Source organism: Lissotriton vulgaris, chromosome 2_1 (assembly GCF_964263255.1).
Source record: "Lissotriton vulgaris chromosome 2_1, aLisVul1.2, whole genome shotgun sequence".
NCBI classification, from domain to species: Eukaryota; Metazoa; Chordata; class Amphibia; order Caudata; family Salamandridae; genus Lissotriton; species Lissotriton vulgaris.
In genome coordinates this window covers 241,485,123-241,510,649 of record NC_141687.1, presented here as the reverse complement: position 1 = coordinate 241,510,649, position 25,527 = coordinate 241,485,123, and positions in this window count along the sequence as shown.

Here is a 25,527-nt window from a genome sequence, read left to right as displayed (position 1 = left end):
CATTTGCCCCCTGTTCTATCTCATTATACAGATATCTCAACCATGAGATGTCCTGGTCGCCACAAGCTGGCCTGCCCATACACTATACCACGTGGTGGTGAACAACTCGACACACCAGATCCACTGACTTCTCTCCATATGTTATCAGCCGAGAATTGCAATGTTAATAAAGTGAGTGAACAATCTCGGCCTAACATTTGTATAATGAAATGCTATTTCCTATTTTGCTTGCCAAATATAACGTCTGATAATTGCTTTTCATCCCCAATCCTATTGAGAACAAATGTTTTGATGTACATTTAAATTAATCTTGGACATATGTACAACATATACATTTTTAACTCTTTTTTCAGTTTGCAGAATGTTTGTTGCCGAGGTTGAAGAAAACTATGGGGCATATTACCAACCTACGGCGATATTTATCGCTAAGTAGGGTTAGTGGTAATATTTTTATCGCCGCCCTTCACCTGTTTTTATCGCTGAGACAACTTGCTATTAGCAAGGTTTATCTCAAAAGCGATAAAAATCAGGCGAAATGCGTGAATATCACTGTCAATACAGCGATATTCACGCATTAGCGTGACAATGCTCTTAGCCATGTTATCCACCTCCCATTGGATAACATGGCTAAGAACTGGTCAGGGCAGGCGTTAGCTTTTGGAGATATTCGTGCTTAGCGCGAATATTTCCAATGCTACACCTGTGTTGATCATAGGCGATAGCGATGTTAGCGACTGTTTTCAGTCGCTAACATTTTGGCACGCCCACTTTGCATGTCATTAGCGATAAATATCGCAGACATGCAAAGCGGGCCCCAAAATGCTCGCTATCGCCTACAAGCTGTCGCTAACTGGTGTTAGCGACAGCTTGGTAATTGGCCGAGAAAATTATCGCCGCTTTAGCGGGAAAAAGTCCCACTAAAGCAGCGATAAGGGCCCTTGGTAATATGCCCCTATATCCTCCTGTTCCAGCTAATTACACCAATGTCTCAAGTATGGTATTTACTAGTTGTCCGAAGCCATGCACATTCACAAATTTTTAAAGGACAACGTTAAGGTAAATACTCACAATACGACTACTCGACGAAGTTAAAAAGTAACGGATATAAGTACTTGAGGGGTTTTCGGTGGCAAATAATGTCAAATTCACACTTCTACGAATGAGTCTGATACAGGGTGGATCTCTGTATAACTAATGGATAATTAGATTTTAGGATGGCATACAGAGCTCCAAACCTTCTTAATTTTTTTCTTAAAGGGTTACAAAATGGGGACGAATATTAAGCTGTGCAGTAGAGGTTGACGGTGTTGCTCCACTGGTACTTGGGCCTCCTCATGAGGCAGGAGGAGCCTCTATCAATCTCCTTAACTCTTCCCTTGCAAAGTTGACTGGATTCTTAGTCTGCAAGGGCCTCCGCATACTTGCAGCTCCACACCAGTCCTCTTTATTGGGGTCTCCTCCTGAAAGCAGAACCTCTGATAATTGCTTTTCATCCCCAATCCTATTGAGAACAAATGTTTTGATGTACATTTAAATTAATCTTGGACATATTTACAATATATACATTTTTAACTCTTTTCTCAGTTTGCAGAATGTTTGTTGCCGAGGTTGAAGAAAACTATATCCTTCCGTTCCAGCTGATTACACCGATGTCTCCAATATGGCATTTACTAGTTGTCCGAAGCCATGCACATTCACAAATTTTTAACGGACAACGTTAAGGTAAATACTCACAATACGACTACTCAACGAAGTTAAACAGTAACGGATATAAGTACTTGAGGGGTTTTCGGTGGCAGATAATCTCAAATTCAAACTTCTACGAATGAGTCTGATACAGGGTGGATCTCTGTATAACTAATGGATAATTAGATTTTAGGATGGCATACAGAGCTCCAAACCTTCTCAATTTTTTTCTTAAAGGGTTACAAAATGGGGACGAATATTAAGCTGTGCAGTAGAGATTGACGGTGTTGCTCCACTGGTACTTGGGCCTCCTCATGAAGCAGGAGGAGCCTCTATCAATCTCCTTAACTCTTCCCTTGCAAAGTTGACCGGATTCTTAGTCTGCAAGGGCCTCCGCATACTTGCAGCTCCACACCAGTCCTCTTTATTGGGGTCTCCTCCTGAAAGCAGAACCTCTGATAATTGCTTTTCATCCCCAATCCTATTGAGAACAAATGTTTTGATGTACATTTAAATTAATCTTGGACATATTTACAATATATACATTTTTAACTCTTTTCTCAGTTTGCAGAATGTTTGTTGCCGAGGTTGAAGAAAACTATATCCTTCCGTTCCAGGTGATTACACCGATGTCTCCAATATGGCATTTACTAGTTGTCCGAAGCCATGCACATTCACAAATTTTTAACGGACAACGTTAAGGTAAATACTCACAATACGACTACTCAACGAAGTTAAAAAGTAACGGATATAAGTACTTGAGGGGTTTTCGGTGGCAGATAATCTCAAATTCACACTTCTACGAATGAGTCTGATACAGGGTGGATCTTTGTATAACTAATGGATGATTACGTTTTATGATGGCATACAGAGCTCCCAATCTTCTTACTTTTTTTCTTGATGGGTTCCAAATTGGGGACGAATATTAGGCTGTGCAGTAGAGGTTGACGGTGTTGCTCCACTGGTGCTTGGGCCTCTTCATGAAGCAGGAGGAGCCTCTCTCAATCTCCTTGACTCTTCCCTTGCAAAGTTGACTGGATTCTTAGTCTGCAAGTGCTTCCGCATGCTTGCAGTTCCACACCAGTCCTCTTTATTGGGGTCTCCTCTTGAAAGCAAGTCTTGCATATGTGGCAACTAACTTTTCTTGCATTCACCTTTTTTAAGACTTGTGAAAACTAAATTCAAAACATTCAATAAAGACGGTGTCACTATGCATTGTGTCAAATGCTTTAAAAAATAAATATGCAGAAAATGTTCCCTTTAATTGTTGTTAACGTCTTTACAATTTCAATTTCAATTTTAAAGCTTTATTCGATTTTCACCTTTTTTTTAAAATCATAAAAGCATTTCATACAAAAAGTATCACATTACAAATACACATAATAAATAATTTAAAAAGTATTAAATCAGTTGAGGTGATTAATTGATTAGTCATTAGTACATAGAGAGTTCCGTTGTTTCAAAACACTTTTTAAAAAGATCTACATAGTCCTAATACACAGAGGGTTTCCTAGTTGTTGCAGATTCAAATAAGCTGGTCTACATTGCCGCCATGCCCCACCTCTCAAATATTGTTTCACTAGCACGCTCTTTCTTATACAGTTTGCATAGTAGTACAAGATGGAAGGTGGACTGGACGGATACATTGTCACATGGACAGGGGGCCAGAATTCTATTCCAGTCATTTTTGTTGGGGTATGAAACCAAGTGATGAAAAATGTTGAACCTGAATCTAGTCAGGACAAAGCGTTCAAACCCCAAAGTCATGATGGTTAAATATGGTTGTATTTTATACGTAGTCAGTAACGTCTTTACAGAAGAATTTGAAATGAGAAAGTTGGAGATGAATAACAGAGATATAACGTTATATCTCAAACTGCAAAAATTTATAAAAAGGGTGGACCAAAGTCTGCATGTACAATGCCAGTGGAAGCGTTTCATGCACATTGGAAACATTAAAAAAATATATATTGTCAAGTGTTACTTTGACTTGTAATGTTTGACCTCATTTTGTCACATCAATTTAATTTTAAACACTAATTTTCTTTTTTGTTTTGCAGATTAGCTACAATACTTCTTTTGGGCTCCATATTATATGTTGTTTATTATATTGTTTTGTTAGTTATACTTCTAGTTATTTATTGTATTGTTATCTTTTAGTTATAGTTCCAGTTATTGTTTTAATAAAAGTTAATTAAAAAAGTACATACGTCTGTTTTTTTGTGGGGGTAGCAGTCATCAATAGAAATGATATTTATAATTTGAAGTATAATTCTGAGGCTAACTCATTAGCAACATAGTGTGGTGCTCTTTTAACCTCTGTGCTCACGTAAGAGTTCCATGAACTGTTACTATGGTAACAGGCAGAAAGCCGTTTTGGGGGAGGGTTAAAAGTTACTGGCTGTACAAAAACCTTTTATATTTACCCAGGATCTTCTACATCACAGAAAGGAAAGCAAAGTAAAACAAAACACTGTGTACCAGATTTACAACCCCCTTGCACCACTTTCGCAGCCATACCCCCCCAACAACATTACAAGTATGTGGGCTTCAACGACCCAACTCAAGCCCGGGGAACCATCACCCCCTGAAATTTGTATATTACGGGACGCAAACTGCGTGGCCTATGTTTATATTTATTCACATGCCACCTTGTGTGATGGACCACTAGGATGCAGGAGGCCTTCAGCCCCAGGAGCTGCAGCGTCAACCTGACTGAGACCCGGGATAATAGCTGAAAGATCAGAATCAGAGCCTAAATATCCAGAAGCCACTGTTCGGAGTGAAAAACCCCAAACTGCCCCGAGTCCAGAACCGCTCCGATGAAGAGGAGCTTCCGAGAGGGGCACAAGTGCGACTTCGGCACGTTCATGGACAACCCCAGCAGGTGCTAGAGGTCGACCATAGTCGGGAGGTGGGAGACGACTGTATGGGTCGAGCCCGCCTTCAACAACCAGTCTTCGAGATAGGGGAAGACTGGAACACCTGATCTGCGCAGATAAGTGAATAAATGTGAATAAATCTTTCTACTTTTCTACGAGACTATAGCATATTGTCCATATAACACAACAATCTGCGTTTCAATATGCATGGCATCTATTAAAGAGATAGTGTACATTTTACAGATGAAGGAAACCGAGTCTTCCTCATGAACTTTAGACTCGGCATCGGTACTTACTTGTAATTACTAAAATCTCTCAATAAATACAAGGGCTCTTTGTAGAACCAACATCTATACGCATAAGCTTGATATATATCTCAAAAATACATGCTTTGTTTTTTTCATTGACCAAATGCGTGGATACTACCAGCATCTTGCGACTTTTTTTGTAAAAACATTGTCTTACTTTTTTTGCCCTACGGGTCCCTATGTCACTCCCTGAGCAGGCCTAGGGGGTTGGGGTGTGTCTAACCTGCCCCTGTTCACGTTTTGCCAACATATTTCACAGACTTCTTCACCCTCGCTTCTACCGAGGCACAAAATGGCTGCCAACAGTTTCTGGTTTCGAATGTTTACAACCGCTTGACAGCAATTGAGCGCGTGATCGCAACGGTGCACTCATCCTACGAGGCCAATCCTTACACAATCCGCTGATCCTCCGCGCCCATAGATATATAAATGACTTTAACCACAATTTTCAAAGAAACTGCTGAACAGATTGACACCAGATATGCCAAAGGCACAAGTCGGAATTGAGGACTACCTCTCTGCCAAATTTGGTGTAATTCCGTTCAGCCGTTCGAGCTGTAGCCGTGGCTAAAGGTCCTATGAGAAATTGCATGGGGAAAACACATTTTGGGACCCCCTTTTTTCTCTGCCCCCGCTTCACCAATCACCCCCAAACTTTCAGGGAAGGAGCGGAACTGAGCTGGCCAAAATTTTGAAAGATTTCAAGAAGATTCCTCAATCGACGCCAATGTTATTGCCAATAGAATGTTGCGGTTTTCCTATAGATAATAGGTCCTAACTATAACTACCTACTGGCGAACCCCAGTAGGTAATATATATATATATATATATATGTATGTATGTATTAGAAATAAGGCAGCCCCTCCTGGGATATCTGCCCGTAGTCTGGTGGCGCGATAAATGTCGGTGGAGCCACTGCCGACAGTAATTTCATATCCAAGGATCCAAATAACAGCGCACTCTCAGTTATGCAGGAAAACAAAGTTTTATTATCCAATGTAACGCGTTTCGAGAACCAGTCTTGTGGTTCTCGAAACGCGTTACATTGGATAATAAAACTTTTTTTCCTGCATTACTGAGAGTGCACTGTTATTTGGATCGTTGTATATGATGTATATATATATATGTATATTTATATATATATATATTTCCTCTCACTTTTTCCCGTCGCAAAGGGAACAGCTTTTGTCGGTGACCGCGTTAGAAACGTTATACATTGTATATGATGTATATATATATGTATATTTATATATATATATTTATTTCCTCTCACTTTTTCCCGTCGCAAAGGGAACAGCTTTTGTCGGTGACCGCGTTAGAAACCAGGGAAGTGTCTCGATTTAATTTTCAATACAATAATAGCGTGGCACGCTTCTTGGTGGTTTATAAGTTGTTTATTTCAGTTCGCAAGCAGACTCCTACGCCTTTCGAACCGTAGTCCAAGTGTAATACTGTAAACTTCACCCCACTGAATATCCCATTACCCTTTCTGACAACCATAAGCGTAATTCGCGAGGGTACAATAAAGTTGGTTGAAACAGAACCACAAAGCCCATAATGCACCATTGACAATTAAGTGTTGCATAGGTATAAATAGTGAAATAGAAAAAGGACATTTGTAGAATACTGCCGTGAACAAGGACTACGGATCGAAACGCGTAGGAGTCTGCTTGAGAACTGAAATAAACAAGTTATAAACCACCAAGAAGTGTGCCGCGCCATTATTGTAGTGAAAAATATATATATATACTAGCAGCCCGCCCCAGCGTTGCCTGGGGCAGAAAGGGGCTGGGGGCAGTACACCCGGTCCCGCCCCGACCCCCTCCCGCACCGACTCCCTCCCGCCCAGACTCACTCGCGCCACCCTCCCGCCCAGACTCACTCGTGCCCCCCTCCTGCCCAGACTCACTCGCGCCCCCCTCCCACCCCAACATTTTCATTTACTGCTGCCTCCTTCTTTCCTCCCCCTGCATCAGTCTCACTTTCCCTTTCCTTACCTGTGCCGCCGCTCCTCACTGCACAGCCGCTCGTCACTGCGCCGGCCTCCTCCTTGTCGTCATCACGCACGTCCCGGCCAGCGCTAGGTCCCGGCCGGCGCTACTTTCAGGGGACTACTTTGTTCACAAACGTAATTTTTTTTATTTACTTTTTTTTTTATATAGCCTATGTCCATATACACACCCTGACATTTTCATAGATGTATCGGGTGTGTAGATTGGCGCTGTGGTTCCCGAGTTTACCTGGCCAAAAGGTGCAAGTTCTCTCTTTATAATAGTAGTATAGATTTATATATATTAAAGTTAATCATTTGCTGCCCCCAAACATCCCTTTTATATTTACTACTAACATCCCTTTACCACTACCTACCCCTAATCCCTAAAAATACCCTTACCACCAACCACTCCTAAACCCTAAAATTACCCTTAGCACTCTTTATCACTACCCACCCCTGAACCCTATATGTACCCTTACCACCCCCCACCAAACGCTAAAATTACCCTTACCAGCCTTTACTACTACCCATCCCAAACTCTAAAATTACCCTTACCACCCTTTGCCAATACCTACCCGTAAACCCTAAAATTACCCTTACTGCCATTTACTATCCACTCTAAAGCCCTAAAATTACCCTTACTACCACTATATGCTAAAATTACCTTTGCCACCCTATACCACTACCCACCCTTAAACCCTTAAATTACCCTTAGCTCCCTTTACCACTGCCCACCCAAACACCCTTACCAGCCCAAAACTCCCAAATTACACTTAGCACCCTTAGCACCCTTTACCATTACCCACCTAAATACATTTACCACCCCAAAACCCTAAAATTAGCATTAGCACCCTTTACCACTACCCACCCAAAACCCTAAAATCACCCTTAGCACACTTTACCACTAACCACCCCAACCCTAATATTACCCTTACCACCCTTTACCACGACCCATTACCTTCTGGTAGTTGCCAGTAGGTCATTATAGTTAGGACCAAGTTTCAATAGGACAAGCGTTTTTTTGGTATGGTTATAACTCTGGCGCTGTTTGACAAATTTTCACAAAAAGTTTCCAAAAAAGTGGCCTTCTGTTTCTAAGTTGTGCTTGGGGATCAAAAAACGTGTATTTCTCGTGTAATTTCCCACAAGGATTTTAGACTTGACTACAGTCGGAACTGCTGGACAGAATTACACCAAATTTGGTAAAGAGATAGCTCTTGGTCCAGAAATAGACCTTTTTGTGATTTGGTGTTAATCCGTTCAGTAGTTTTTGAAATATTACAGGAAAAAGAAATATAGATATATAGAGGTGTGGACCTTTCGTAAATCCAACAGATCTCATGCTGAGGTCTGATTGGCTGCTAACACTTCAACCAAGAAGTGTTGGCAGCCATTTGGGACTCGGACCAAACAAAAAGGTTAAAAAAATAGAAGGGGCATGGGTTGGAATACCTTGACTCCTTGTGCCTGGTGCTGGGGTCCCCCAGGGACCCGGCCTGGGCCAAAAAGCATTGTTTTTTAATTTGTGTGAAGAAATTGTGGTGGATTTGTGAATTTGTATTTTATCCCCCGGGTGGGTCAGGTCCTGGGCGCATACTTAAGTATATATTATAGGGAGGAGGCCACATGCAGCCCTCCTCCCCTTGGCCAGTATAGGACCAGGGCTCAACCACTTCCCTGGGGCCAAGCCAATGTGCAATTGTAAGGAGGGGAGCCATGCGGCCCCCTCTGAAGGCCTTGGGCAAGAAATTTCACATTTACAAGAGGGGCGTGCAGACCCCATCTAGGACCACCACCTCCCTGGGGCCAGACCGATTGCAGTTGAAGGGGGAGGGGGACCGCCCTCCCAGGTCATTTACGACCCGAGGACCATCAACAGGTCCCTGGGGTTTGGCTATATTTTGAAAGGTCGCTGGGGTTTGGCCATATTTTTAATGGGGAAGGGGGGCCACAAAAGCTCCCTCCTGGAGCCATTAATGGCCCTGGGCACCACCACACCCTAAGGTTACCTATGTCCTGAGAAGCCCACCCTCTGGACATGGATGCTTGCTTGCGCTTGGCAGGAGCTTTGAAAGCTTCCATCAAGCAATAACAAACAGTATGCTCCCAACTGGCGGGAGTAGGAAAACTGCTCTTGCTTGCTGGGAACAGACTTTTCCCTGTTTTCGTTCCCACTCTCAAGCGGGCAGGAGAACAGATTAAAGGATTGCTCCTGCACACAGGGTGAAAATTGGTGTGGAGTGCAAATAAACGATGAATTTAGGCCCAGATCTTTGTACTGGGGTGAATGTAAGACATTGTTCTGCATTCTGTCCATCAACTGTGTTTTTTGCAATTTTCACTTCGAGTGGGCTGGGTATGCTCAGACGTGAGTCCCAGGCTCTCCACATCACTGGAGTCAAGCTATCCAGGCTGAAGAATGCTGATAGCCAGAAACTGGTCCTTGGATGCTTGATTCCGGTCTAGGAAAGACATGGCTTGGTAGTTCGGGCTGGACTGTTCCCATGAAGCACAGGGTCGAGGCTGATTTGCATATAGCGATTGTCTGACCTAGGGTGGTGTGGAGTGCAAAAAAAGCGATGGATTTAGACCCAGATCTTTGTACTGGGGTGAATGTAAGACATTGTTCTGCATTCTGTCCATCAACTGTGTTTTTTGCAATTTTCACCCCTAGTGGGCTGGGTATGCTCAGACGTGAGTCCCAGGCTCTCCACATTACTGGAGTTCTGCATTCTGTCCATCAACTGTGTTTTTTGCAACCTGCACACAGGGAGCAATATTTTGGCTGCTATCTGCATACAGGAGCTTGTGGACCGACACAGCCACTCACTTACACACACACCTATACAGTCAGTCATACATTCACAAAACCACTTCCCCACTCACTCACAGACTCATGCAGCCACTCACACACCCACTCATGCACCCAAACAGCCTTTCACACAGACACAAAACCACTTACACACCTACTTACAGACCCATAGAGTCCCTCACAATCCCACTCACATACCTACACAGTCACTCACAAACCCACTCCCACACCCACAAAGCTACTCAAATACCCACTCACAGACCCATACAGCCACTACCCACTCACTGGTGTCCGCTCACAAGGCCCTCAAAATTACTCACACACCCACTCATACACCCATACAGCTACTCACACACCCACTCACAGACCCATACAGTTACTCATATACCCAGTCACGACCCATACAGCTACTCACACACCCACTCACAGACCCATACAGCCACTAATAAACCCACTTACGGACCCATGCAGCCACTCAAACACCCACAAATCTGCTCACAAACGCACTCACAGCCCCTTACAGCCAATCACACACCCACTCACATACCCATATAGCCCCTCTCAACCCACTTATCTCCCTATACAGCCACTCACACACCCATTCTTAAAGGTTACAGGTTACAGTTATGATATAAAATGTTAATAAACGTCAAAATTAACTGGAAAAAGCAAAGCTTATAGGGACATAATAGTTAGGAAATATAATTTTTTTTAAACTTAGAGGTTCACTGAAAAAAGCAAAGGTTACATGTTATAGTTAGGTGCATATTTTACAGGCACAAAACCATAGAAATTCAGCAGTTATACTTACCCGAGCTAACTATAACGTACACCCCGGCAATGCACTGCTTTGGACTTCACATATTACTTCACTCATGACTTGATCAGTTAGCTCACTAATGCCATCTCAAATGACATCACTGATTACATCATCCACAGAATCACTCACACACCCATACAACCTATCACATACTCAAGACCTGGCTTTTTGACTGAACAGAGCTGCTACCCCCCCCCCCCCCAGCTTCTTTAGACTCTCATGGGTGAGTAGTGCGCTTACCATTCCCCTGATTGATTCTCACACCCACTCACACACTCAGAAAACCACTCACACACCCATACAACCACTCACAAACCCACACAAATACTCAGACACCTACTCACCCACCCATGCAACCCCTCACACCCATTCAACCTCACACCCATACAATCACTCACACACCCATACACCCACTCAAACCCCAAAAACCACATACCCATACAGCCACTCACATACCCACTGACAGACTTCCACAGCCACCCATTCACACATCCATACACCACTCACACATCCATAAAGTGACTCAGACACTCACTCACACACTGATACAGCCACACAGCTACTTACATGACACGTTAGAAATAGTACCATCAGTAGTACAGAAAGAACAGAAATGTAAGTGACGCAGTAACTTAGTATCTATCGCTAAGTCTCAGTCACTGGATAATTTTATCAGTGATCTCATTTGAGATATTCTCAGTGATGTCATCAGTGATATCACTGACCGTGTCATGAGTGATGTAATATGTGAGATCATAAGCAGTGCATTGCAGGGGCGTAAGTTAGAGTTACCTTAGGCAAGTCGGGGAAGGCGGGGGGCGGGGACGGGGATTGACTCAGGCCACGCGAGGGACGGGCGCTCCCGGACAAGGTCGGGGCGGGCTGCTAGTATATATATATAATATGTGTGTGTGTAGCAAAGACATGCGTGATATGGGCACAAATATTACACTGTGTGATGAAGGTATTGCGTCGTGAAGACAGCATTTTAAAACCAGTTTCCCTTCCGACCCTTGTCACTATACACTGGAATGCATTTCCGGCTGAAATTCGCTCAGATCCCTGGCTGCCACTATTCAAAACACCCTTTAGGAAACCCTTCATCCTACAAGAATCATCTTAACTGCATCCCCATACAAATCCGACACTATAATTGTTAATACATATGTTGATGAATGTATGCAATGATAAATGTAAGCTATGTTATGATAAATGTTGTAATGTTGTGTTTGTAATGTAGCGTTATGTAAATAAGTATATATGATGACAAATGTATGCACTGATAAATGTAAGCTATGCCATGATAAATATTGTAATGTCATGTTTGCTCATCATCAGACATCCATCATTGCCCACCATATCTAAATGTAATCACCCAACTCTGCTAGATGTCCTAGGTACCGACTGGCTGTTGCTGTGTACAGCATTTCTCATGGAAATCCTTCGAGTTGAATGAATAAATAAATACATCTGAATAAATAAAATGAAAGTCAGATATATTGCTCTCACTATTGGTGCTCTTCTGAGCAGCTGAGCAAAGCAAGGGTCTTGGTAGGACCATGGAAAGAGTGGATTGCGCCCAAAATAAAGCCATTTTGCCACACCTAGTTTATTACGCACAGAGCCCCGCAATGACATCACTACTAATAAAAATATTATGGTATTCCTCTACTGTAATCATTCATAACAACCAGGTGGACATCACAATGTCTGATTTGTATGACTATTTCACCTTAATGGATAGTTAGCATCTCAGATTCTCATCTCCATTGCTCCAGAACGTACTTTCTTGAAAATTTGCAGTAATTTCCTGCTAGACATTTATGGCACAATAATTATTTTTCTCATTGCTGGACGGTAATGTAAGAGAGCAGGAATCTGTTGATATTTAACCCACAGATTCTATGGGCCAGATGTACAAACCTTAAATTTTACAACTCGCAAAATGCAATTTACAACTTTCTCAGATACTGTTAGCGATTCCTAATGGGGTCACAAATTGCCTGCCTCATTAATATTCAGGAGGCAGGTGCCATTTTCGACCCCATTAGGAATGGCCAGCACTCACAGGGATAGTGGCCTGCTATGGTCAGCAGACCACCAGCAGTATTTCTTTTTTTTTAAACCAAACCCGTTTTCCTTTAAGGAAAACGGGATGCATTTAAAAAAGAAAAATGAAACGTTTCGTCCCTGGGAACACTGCCTGCTCTTAAAAAATATTTTCGCACACACTCACAAAGGGGAAGAGGTCCCTGTGGGGACCCCTTCCCGTTTGCAAGTTGTTTACCACCTACTTGAAGTAGGTGGTAAACTGCGAGTGTTTTGCAGCCGCAAATGCGGTTGCAAAACAATAGTATGTAGCATGGTGAGTCGCTATTAGGAAGGGTTGCTCCTTCCTAATTACGAGTCAAAAACGCTATTTTGCGAGTCACAGAGTCGCAAAATAGCATTTGTGCATGTCAAACCCTTTTTTTGCAGTTGCAAATGAGCTGATTTCTCGTTTGAGACCGCAAAAAACAGTCATACATCTAGCCCTAAATCTCAGTTGGTTTTAAAAGTACATATGTGGGGGAGGAGCTACGCGGGCATCCAAGATGGTCGCGTGAGCAGAGAGCTCCCGAGACCCGCGCCGCCCTTCTTTATCTATCCTGCATATATCCTGATCACTTCGACGGGCTTTTGGAGTACTACTCTCACTGATGCTGTCGATCCTTTTTTGGTCGAAATCGGACCTTGGGGACCATTTTTCTATCGTCTTCAACTTTTTGGCCTAACCACGGATGCAACCGGGGTCTCGGCTGCCTGTTATGGCCGAGCTGTAATGCAACAACAACGGCTGCCTGGCATCTGGCTCACCGGCGGTGTGCCACTTTCACTTTCGGTTTCCGGCCTCATCGTCTCTGTCTCCTCCTACTCTGTCTTCGCCTGCCACTCTCACAGTGAGCACTCTCCATCCTTGGGCTGGCGAGGTGGCCCGTGGCATTCTCTCTTAAAGCCACACTTCAGAGTTTTTGGACTTATCATCGTCCCGCTGCACCTGAGTGTCTTCGGCCGCCGCTGAATGCAATATGGCGACAAAACCTGAGGCGGAAAAACGCAGGAAGACTGTAACTCGGGGGGGGGGGGGGGGGGGGTCGATCCAGTCTAATATGATCAAGCGCTACACCCAGCCGAGAGGCTCCCCCGGTGTCACCAGTGTTGGCTCTGAAGGCCCTCAAACGGACATGTTGTCTTCCTCTGAAGTGTCACTCCAAGACCTTTTGGCCGCCATCTCTGGACTTAAGGCCGATATGAGTCAACAATACGAAGATAAAATAGACACGGTGGCTGTGGATGTTACTCTTATTCGAGCCGATCTGGCCAAGACGAACGAGAGAGTGAAGGCGCTAGACCTGAAGGCGTCGAGTCTGGTGACGGACATGGCGGAGGCGCAATCCGAGATTGGGAATCTGCGTTCCTCTCACGACCTACTGCTCAAACGCATGGAGGACTACGACAATAGGGCCAGGCGGAACAACATACGCCTGGTTGGAGTGCCGGAAAGTGATGGTGCTGCCTCGATCGATTTACTGGTCGAGGAACTTATCGTCGCTAAACTCGCTCCTGTTGGACTCAGCAAGTTCTTTGCCGTAGAGCGCGCCTATCGTTTCCCAGGAGGACAAGCGAAGCCAGGAGGCCCGCCGAGGCCTATCATCGCCCGGCTATTTCACTATCGAGACAGAGACGCTATCCTGCAGGCCGCTCGTAAACACGGCCCGTTGAAATACGACAATAACTCTATCTCCATCTATCCTGATTTCACTCCCCAAGTGCAACGACAGCGATCTGGGTTCCTCGGAGTGAAACGTCGTCTAAGGGACCGGGGACTGAAGTACGCCATGTTGTTTCCAGCTCGATTGCGGATTGAGTTCAGAGACCGAGCCTATTTTTTTGATCAGCCGGACCGTGCTACTGACTGGTTGGACTCGTTGCCGACAGATGACTCTGAGAGCGGAGGCCCTGGTGGTGCGGAAGGTGGGGCAACGGCCCAGGAGTGATGTGAGCCCCCGGAGGTCCGACTTGAGATTACGAACTTTACAGAGTAAATTAACTGTGTGCTCTATATTTATGCCCGTGGCGGTGCGGGTGCGGGTGATTTCTCCCTTCCTCCTCGGGGGGTTCTTTGTGTAGATCAGATGGGGCGACAGGCACACTGCAGTTTGGGGTGGCTTTTTAGTCAGCAGGGGTGCAGGGTGGGGGGTGTTGTAACGGGTTCTTGGTTGGGGGACGGTTCATGGGGACTTGGTTGTGTTTCGTTCTGTTTGTTATGTTCTCTTTTTCATGGTATGTCACTGATTGCAAATATTCCGAAATTGGGGTTGTGGGGGGGGGTTGGGGCAGATTGCCTTTGCTGTGATGGGTGGGGGGGTGAGATGCACGTTCTTTCTTGGAACGTCAACGGTTTGGGTGACAGAATCAAACGTGGCATTGTGTTACAGTTTCTGAGGCGCCATGCCCCTGATGTTGTGTTCCTTCAGGAGACCCACTTAATCGGTAATGCCTGTAAAGCTCTCGACCGTCGGGGCTACCGACTGGTCGCCCATGCTGGTTTCACCTCTGGGTCCCGGGGAGTGGGTATCATGGTAAAATCCTCCCTAGCCCTTGCGATTGATGATGTTACTTTGGACGATCGGGGGCGGTATGCTGCTGTCTCCGGGAGGTGGGGGGTAAACCAATTGTGTTAGTGGTTGTCTATATTCCCCCGGGGCTGCAAGCTACCACCTATGCCGACCTCGGCAAAACTCTTCTTGGTCTCCCTGATGGACTGTTAATTATGGGCGGGGACTTCAACTCAGTTATGTCTGGCGAATGTGATCGGCTCCCCTCTAGAGTCCTGCCGCCGTCCCAGATGTGGCTCAATGAGAAGGCTGATACTTTCGGTCTGGTGGATGTTTGGCGTTCACTACACCCGTCGCTCCTGCAGTATACCTTCCACTCTGGTGCGCATGGCAGCCTCTCTCGTATAGAATATTTCTTTATGCTGGCTTCCACTCTGTCCACTGTCCGGGAGGTTCGACATCTTCCCCGGGGTATCTCGGATCATTCCCCCTTGATGGTTAGGATTTCGGTGGGTGGTCTGCTTGGCAACAGGATTCCCCCTGTCCCTCCCTGGCACTTCCGAAACCCCCGACTCCGCTCTGATATGGTGAAGGCAATTGACTGTTACTTTGATGAAAATGTGGGCTCGGTCACCTCCCCTACTGTTCTGTGGGAGGCTTTTAAAACGGTCATCAGGGGTTCCGCATTATCTCTCATTGCTGCTGAGCGAAGGATTAAGAGGGAGGCTGTTCTGGCCCTTGAGACTGAGATCACTGCGCTTGAAAGTGAGTTGTGTGGGGACGATACGCCTGCGCTGTTGCACACTCTGGAACTGAAACAGGCTGATTACAAGGCTTGTGTTACTGATGCTGCTAAGTTAATGCGAGCGAATCAATTGGGCCGGCTGTATGATGTGGGTGACAAAGCTAGCAAACTCCTGGCATGTCTGGATAAGGCTGAACGAGCGAGTCGTGTGGTGCCTGAATGTCTCCGACCCCGGCGAGATTGTTGATTGTTTTGTGGACCACTTCCGGAAGGTTTATACCCCGGTGAGTGATCGTGATGAGGCTGATTCCAGGCTGTTATTGCGTGATATAGCTCTTCCTACTGTATCGGAAGAAGATGGCCTTGCTTTGGAGGCTCCCTTTACCGTAGATGAAATTGCCCTTGCCATCCGATCGTTACGCTCGGTTAAGGCGATGGGCCCATCGAACTTTACAAACTCTGTCCGGACAAGATGGCCGCCCATCTGCGCAACATGTTTCTCGACGCGTTTGAGGCTGGCAGCCTTCCACTTGAGCAGCGCCTAGCTACCATAGTGGTCATTTATAAGGATGGCAAGCCTCGTGACCATTGCACCTCCTACCGCCCCATTTCTCTGCTAAACGCGGAACCCAAAATCCTGGCCAAGGTTCTGGCCAATCGGTTGTTGAAGGTGATTTGCGACTTGATCCATCCGGATCAATCCGGTTTCATTCCGCACAGGAACACAGCCCTTAACCTGCGTAGGCTTCATGGTGTTCTCGCGAGGGCTGCAACTCTCGCGGAACCGGCAGTGGTGGCTTCTCTGGACGCCACTATGGCTTTCGACACCATCGAATGGCCCTATCTCTGGGCGGCCCTCGCTAAGTTTGGCTTTGGTCCTAACTTTATTGCATGGGTCAAGCTCCTTTACGAACAACCACTGGCTCAGGTTGTGGTAAATGGTAGATGCTCTGACCCCTTCCCATTGGTATACACCTGTTACAACACAACTTTTACAACTACCTACTATTACAACGCAACTTTTACAACGCATACCATTACAACGCATTGCGCTGGGGGGCGCTCTAGGATAGGGAATAAGTATAATTTACTATCCAACACCATCCCTAGTGTCCACGGGGACTGGAGTTAGAATAGTAAATTATACTTACCACTATCCAGCACCTCAAAGCGCTATGCGTTGTAATGGTATGCGTTGTAATGGTCGCGTTGTAATAGTAGGTAGTTGTAATGGTATGCGTTGTAACATGGTACATCCTTCCCATTAGGCCGTGGCACTCGTCAGGGCTGTCCGCTTTCCCCGCTTCTATTCGTGCTGGCGCTTGAACTCCTTGCGGCGTGGCTTCGGTGGGAACCCTCGATTAAGGGGATCCGGTGGTCGCCAGATCTCGAAGATCGCGTCTCATTGTATGCCGATGATATCCTTCTCTATCTCACTTCCCCTCAAAAGTCTCTTAACGTCCTCTTTGACGTTCTTACATCCTTCGGTAAGAACTCTGGATTAGTCATCAATTGGACCAAGTCCTGTGTCTACGTTATAGCCGGGGTTCTGCCACCTCTGCCTCGCAGGTTCCCCATTTTGGTGGCGACGGACGGCTTCAAATATTTGGGGATCTATATCTCTACTGTCTCTTCGGTCCGCTATGAGCGGAACCTGTATGCCCAGCTCCGCCGACTCAAGCAGGATGTAAGAAGGTGGCGTGAATTGCCCCTATCCCCATTGGGCCGAGCGGCGCTCTTCAAAATGATGTCGCTCCCCCGATTTCTTTACGCCCTGCAGAATTTCTTTGACCCTGTCCCTGCTCGCTACTTTCGCGAGGTCGAGAGTCTACAGCGACAACTAATTTGGGATGGTCGTGCCCGTATTGCATTGTCCAAGCTCACCCTCTCATGGTACCATGGTGGTATTGCTTTGCCGGATATTAGGCGCTATTACTAGGCCTCACATCTGAGCGCTGTCAATCATGCGACGTACTCTTCGGACCCTGCTCCCGCCTTCGCTTTAGATAAACTGTTATTGCCCGGTGGCAACTTTAATAGGGCTCTGTACTCAAAGTCACCCATCCGTCTCCTCACAGGCCCTACGAAGTGTGCGGTGCGGGCCTGGAGGGATGCTACTGTGGCCACGGGCTGGGGTGGTAAGCTGACGCGTATGACGCCGCTGTATGACTCGGATCGGTTGGGCAGCCTGTGGAAGACGAAAGGGTTTGATAAGTGGGACATGATTGGGATTAGTAAGGTGGAGGATCTGTGGGCACGGGGCGCTGTGAAATCCTTCGCTGTTTTGAAACTGGAATACCGGCTCGATGACGGGGAGCACTTCCGATATATGCAGATTCGACATGCCCTGTCCTCCGTCTTTCCCCCTGCTACCGATATTCCGCAGTCCTCCCCCTTGGAGGACCGTGTCTTGGACGGCCATGTCCTCGATAGCACGATTTCCTTAATATATAAAAAGCTTATCAACAACAGGGCTGACCAACTGGAGAAACTTCGTCCTTCTTGGACGGCTGACGGGCTCGAACTCGACGATGAGGACTGGCAGTCCGCTGTGTCCTCTCCTAAGGAGGTGGCTATTCCGGCTCGGCTTCGTTTTGTCCAGCTGAAGATCCTCCACCGTGTGTATGTGACTGGAATGCGTCTGGTACGAATGGGTTTAGTTTCGGACGGACTATGCAGGCGTGGGTGCGGTATGGATGGTACCTTCCTTCATGTTTTGTGGGAATGCCCGTTGGTCTCGGCCTTTTGGTCTAGAGTACATGATGTTATGGGTCGTGTCACCGGAATCCCCCTCCTTCCCGAAGCACGACGTTGCCTGCTTAATGTGTGGGAGCCTTCGGATTGCAATGCTGCTCAGACGCTTTGGGTCACTTTGGGCAACATGGTCGCGAAGAGAGATATAGCTCAGCTCTGGGGCTCCCCTAGACCACCATTACTTAGTGCCTGGAAGGAGAACATGGACTGGTGCATGTTCCGAGAAAAAACAGTATATGAGACACGGGGGCGTCCCAAGAAATGGTCCAGGGTCTGGGCTCAGTGGAATTCGTACCGCGGAGATATTTGCTCCCCTCCACTTGACTATGAGGCTCCTCTCCCCTCTTCCCAGTGATTGACTTTCCGTTTCCTGTTTTCCGTATGGCCTTTGTTTTTCCCCTTCATGCTCGCCCCCCCTCACCAGACGCGTTCCTCTATTTATTTGTTTCATCCCCCCTTCCCCCCCTCCTACGACCCTTGCCAGTATGATACCATGTGTTTGTGTGTTGTTGTTCTTCTCAACAAAATCATAAAATTAAACCTTTTTTATCCTATTTGATATGGTGCTATGTTCTACATGACAACGTATGCTCAAGAGATTGTTTTAACGGCGTACTGTCTCCTAATTTCTTCTTTATCCTTCCGTCTGTGTCATAGCGGCCGGCCCCGCGGGGTTGTAGGCGGACGCTGTATACTGTGCTTATATAAATAAAGGTTTAAAAAAAAAAAAAAAAAAGTACATATGTAAAACTGTTTGTTCATATTAGTGTGTGTTTCACAGTAGAGCTTTCACATTTGTGTCACGTTTATTATAAGAAATAAAATACCACTGATCTTACAAAAAACAGGATTTTGTGACTCGCCTCAGAGTTATGTTACTTTGTAAAGGAACTCTGTCTCTCCTTTATGACTTGCTATAAATGATGGTAGGTGGCACTTTACCTCATAAGTGGTACAGAAAAGTAGGCGCTCCAACATTACAAGAACATGTTTCTGTGTATTTGCATCGGTTAATGCCACATTTTTTATTTCCCACCTAAGTCTTTCTTCCAAGTCTCTCGCCTTTCCTTTGAGGGCAGTACATTTTTGTTTGACTTGGTACTAGTACATTTATTAAAGACATGTAAGAGAGACTGAGTAGCTTGGGTGAACACCAATAGTATGAATGTCGTTAACCCATTGCAGAGGTGAAGGTGGCTCAAAGTTAAAACTACTTTCTGGAGTATGTCATTTTTGCAATCCCATATCTACAACATAGCAATATAGCACACTGCCAATGACTATACTAGATGTTAAAAGCCCGAATTTGAGTTATAGTCATGAGCCTCTGGCAAGGGCTCATAACGAGGGAGAGGGCATTTAACAACCAGTTTAGCAAGTGTTGTAACAAAACTTGAGGGGACCCCCTGCAAAGTACATGGAGGGACTCCTCCACCCCTGCCCACCACCAACCACTTTTGTTGAGTGGTCCCCTGGAGCTCGGCCCTCCCACACCATGGGGGCTTTTGTTAGGTCACTGAGTATAGCCCAAGGCAGAAGGGCGACAATGCTATTCCATCCACTGAGGGTAGAATGTTCTAAACTAAAAAGAGAGAAACACAAACATTGGAATGTTGGAGCGGAAAGCCTATGCATGCCATTAATGGCCCTTAGTTATTCCATTGATTTCAGTAGAGCTCTCAACAGTCTTGTGTTAAAACTAGGCCAAAACTGCCCACATCCTTTGGTAAATAAGTGTAGGGTGAGTACTCATGAACAAAGGTAAAACAAAAACGGCCGTAATCCCCCCCAACACAGCATGCCTCTCATAGAGCCCACATGTAGATATATTCTTGGATCCCTCATTGTGCCGTCATGTTGTGGCTGCCTACGTTCGTATTTTAATATCCAACAGAGCCTCAACAGTACCCATTGGAGCCAGGACTACGCCTCTATAATTGTCCCAGTGCTGCCATATTTTTGGACATTTTTATGGGCAGCGTTTTGCCGGGTACACCGCAATCTCTAGGCCTATATAATGATCCATGCCTTTCAACAAAAATGCCCAGCTGACTGAGCCGAAGGCCTTATCTATATCGGCCAATAAGGCAACTGCTGGCCTCTAAAAGTCATCAAATTTGGCCAGGGCATTACAAACACGCCGAATATTGTGGCGTGTGGCTCTATGTGGCATAAAGCCTGCCTGGTCCAAATGGACTAGGTCAGACATATATTTAATTAATATGTTAGCCATTGTTTTAGCGAGGAGTTTCACCTCTATGTTGAGGAGAGAGATAGGGTGATATGAGGAATGGTCTTCAGGTGGGCGACCTGGTTAAAGGAAGACCACAATTTTAGCATGGCTCCAATCTGTTGGGAGCACTGATTTCTCAAGCGCCGAGTTAATGACTTTTAGTAAATGTTTCCCGAGTTGTGGCATATAGGATTTTAGAAATTCACCAGGGAAACTATTTTGCCCCGGGGCCCTCCCAGTCCGCGTCTCCGCCAGGGCCGTGGATAATTCCTCTTCAGTGATTATTTAATCTAATAGGCCACGGGCCGTGTCTGACAGGTACCGAGGGGGCAGGGCCTTAATAAACTCTAAAATCTTGTCCATATCTAATGTGTCCCTTCGGACGTATAATTTTCTATAGAAAGCAGCAAAACTTTGGGCCACTTCCCTTGGACTCGATAGTAGTGCACCGTCTGCGTCGTGCACCACTGGAACTGAGAGGCCATGTGTGGTCTGACAAAGCCTATGTAGCATCCTAATTGATTTTCCCCCACCACTGGTATATGCGGCTCTGTGCAGTCTGCCATGCCAGTTTAGCGTTATTGAGGAGCCGCTGCTCATAATGCTGCTGAATTAGACGCAGCTGCCACTGTGTGGCTGCGCCACCCCCTTGGCGTTTTCTCTTTTCCATGGCAAGCATCAGAACCTCAAGGGCCACTAATGTGCAAGTCTTGCACTTACGTTCGGCAGTACAAAAGCCAATATTGACCTCCCTGTAATGTTGGTTTAAGGTTTTCCTATATAAGTATTCTGGAAGATGTCATAGGAGTGTTGATGGAGTAAACGTCTGTAATAGACTGATATTAGAGCGTTTTATGTGACGAGTTCTGCAAATGCCATGTCGACTTGCGCAACTGGAATGAAGGGCGCTCCGGACCCATATGAAGACTAAGGGCCACAGAGGAATGGTCAGACAACCCCCTCTGCCAAATATCAACATGCGACACCCTATGCGTATAGCCAGTGTGGATCATTAAGCAGTTGAGCCTACAAAATGAACCATGAACTGCTGAATAATATGTGAAGCCCGCTTCAGCTGGATGATATGCCCTCCATAAGTCGGCTCAACCCAGGGCAGATATTAGCGAGTTCATTCTGGACATCCCCATCTGGACCTCCCCCTCCCGGCACTCCATCTGCCTACCTCTAGATTCAATACATCGTTCCAGTGACCACCCATAATGGAGAGGCCACCTTGCAGTTCTCCCCACGGACCAATACATTTGTCAACCAAAGTCTGTCCTAACGGTGGAGGGGCAAATACACTACCCAATGTGAGTGGTTTCTCAGGAAGTGCAACGGTCACAATGACATACCTACCATAATCATTTGCCCATATTCTATTGAATTGAAATGATACTCTGCGATGGATTAATATACGGGTTCCCTCTGATCCCTTCGTGAACCCAGAGTGGACTGTCTGTGTGTATATGAAGTGAGCCAAGCATGGTACATTGCACCCTAAGAGATATGTCTCCTTAAGAGGTGAATGCCAGCCCCAAGGCTCTTAACCTACTTCAACACAGTGCCACATTTAATTTGAACAAGCACACCTCATGCATTCCTTGTAAGAATCCTAATGTGACCCACAGGGCCATCCCACTCTGTATCTGTCATTAGCAGCTATGGCGGGTATCACCGGGGGCTCCGGCATATGGGTTTCCAGGGGTATCAGTACCAGAGCTATGCCATGCCACAAAATAGAAAACAGAAAAACAAATTCATTCCCCCATTCCCCCTACCCCAATACTTCAGGGAACAATAAATATTTGGTACGATAAAAAAAACTCCTCTGGAACCTAGTCGGGGCCAAGGAGAGGAAATCGCCAATGAATCCCCATATCCCTTACCCAACTCAATGCTTGTACTAGAGAAACTACAACAGTGCCTCTCTATGAATGCAGTCTAATGTGCATTGCTTACGTTATAGATATATGGGATAGAGCCACCACTCAGGCATTGCCAAGGAACCTAGGGCTAGATGTAGGTAATTCCCATTTACAGACTCTTAAATACCGAATTTTACCGATTCGGTATTTAAGAGTCTGTAAATGGGAAGGGGGCAGATTTAGGTAATTTTAAAATCTGAATTACCGAATCTGTAAAATTCGGTATTTACCGATTCTGTAAATACAGAATCGGTATTTCCCATTGATTCCTATGGGCTTTGAAGCCCATAGGAATCAATGGGAAATACCGATTCTGTATTTACAGAATCGGTCAATACCGAATTCTGCAAGGGTGCAGGGGGTGTCACTTTGACACCCTCTAGCACCCCAAGTACAGGCTTGTGTGCAATGTGGCACACCATACATGCCCTAAGGGTATGTCTGTGTGTCACATTGCACAGGTGTGCATGCACAGATGTGCATGCACACCTGAATTCGGTATTTTACCACACAATAGAATTGTGTGGTAAAATACCGACTCTTAAGGGCCTGTGGCACTGTAAACTGTGCCACCTACATTTGTAATTACAGAATCGGTATATTTACCGATTCGGTAATTTACCGAATCGGTAATTTTACCGAATCGGTAAATATACTGATTCTGTATTTTTCAGCCCCCTACATCTGAAAACCCTAATACCGGCCGTTTCCGACCGGTATTAGGGCTCCTACATCTGGCCCCAGGTCTTATGTGCTGGATTGTTGTGTTTGAGCTGATAGTGTTCATCAGTTTAAAGCTTACCTCACCAGAATGATTGTGAGCGATCACATCGTTTCATTGTGGACTTTTTGGGAGGATGGTGTTGTTAACTCAAAGATTAGTCCAGCACTTATTTTTTCTCTTCAGACATTTCCTGAGCGCAAGAGAGGAAAGAACACACAAAGATAGCAGAAAGAGGAAGTGAAAGATTGAAAAAACCGTCACAAATGGAGAGAGCAGTAACTTGCAAGCAAGCGTAAGATAAAGGTGCAGGGAGTACCTGGCAGTGGATTAAAGAGGCATGAGGTGAAATCAAGACTACACAGTTTTGGAAATCTGTGCACCAACATTTAATAGGGTTGGCCACAGACTTCTGAACAGAGATTTAGGCACCAGCACATTTTGTTTTACAAGTTAAACACTGATCTTTCTCTTTCACCGAGCTCACAGTTTCAAGCTGTGGGAAAGAGCAAAGAACCATACTGTTAGGATCCCTCAGACACGGCCAAACAGCCCTTGTCGGGAAAACAATACAGATGATGCCTTGCAGACAAAAAAGTACAGGAGTTATTTTGTGTAGCCCACCATATATAATATATCTTCTGGTAAAAAGGAAAAGAAAACAAGCATTGGCATAGCCAATAAGTCTCGCCTTTGGGACCTTATGTGTTTAGTCAGAACTTTTGGCTATGTTGTAGAGCATTGTGGCCGCTGTGCATTATGTTAAAAAGTTTTAATAAAAAGTGTTAAGCATTTTTGTTACCTTTATGCAAACGAAGAGGACATTATATTCAACTGAAAAACCTAATTAAAAAAGATTTTAACATAAAACATTTCTTCAAGTTTTTTTGTACTTGCACTGCTGGAAACTTCTTCCTGCCTGTTCTCATGCTTGTTTGTTATAATTTTTTTTGTTATGGGGAAGCGGGACATAAATAACGGGGAGTGGAGTTTGAAAAACAGTAATTTAATTAGAACACGAGCAGCGGACGGGCACTAGTGGAGAATCAACAGATGCCAGATTCCAAAGGCAGACTGACGTGATGCTTAGGTGGTGCGCTGATGCAAAATGGTGGTGGTGAATGATGTTTGGTGTTAACACTATATGGTGTGGATTGGAGGTACGTTGTGCATTGTGGAGTTCTGGAGTTGAAATATATTGTTTGGTGTGTAATTATGTGGTTTGTATGGGAAATGTGTGGAGTTGGATTGTGTCGCCTGGAACTGTGGTGAGTGAAATTATACTTAGTGTGGAGTGCATTTATGTTGATTGAAGGTATGTAGTATACAGTGCATTTATGTGGAGTGTGTTTATGTTGCATTGAGTAGAGTGCAGTTAAGTGGCATGTAATTATGTGGCACCGAGTGGTATTATGTGGAGTGTATTTATGTTGCATTGAGTAGGGAGTCATTATATGGTGTGTAATTATGTAGTACTGAGTGGTATGTGGAGTGTATTTTTGTCGCATTGAGTAGAGTGTAATTATGTGGCGTCTAATTATGTGCTACAGTGGTATGTGGAGTGTATTTATGTTGTATTGAATAGGGTTGCCTGCTGAACTCGGAGGGGCTGCGGTGAATCTCACCTTTCTTCCCGCGGCCGGGCTTTGTTCCGCCCCCCTCCTTCATCACCGGCCGGGCTTGGCTCCGCCGGCCATCCTGCCTGCTCCTGCCTACAATCTCCAGGATCCCCTAGGGGCACCGGATTTCCATGCGCCAGGAGGCGTACATAACTGCAGCTTGGGGCCGAGTCCCCTGTTGCCTGCTGAACTCGGAGGGGCTGCGGTGAGTCTCACCTTTCTTCCCGCGGCCGGGCTTTGTTCCGCCCCCCTCCTTCATCACCGGCCGGGCTTGGCTCCGCCGGCCATCCTGCCTGCTCCTACCTACAATCTCCAGGATCCCCTGGGGCACCGGATTTCCACACGCCAGGAGGCGTACATAACTGCAGCTTGGGGCCGAGTCCCCTGTTGCCTGCTGAACTCGGAGGGGCTGCGGTGAATCTCACATT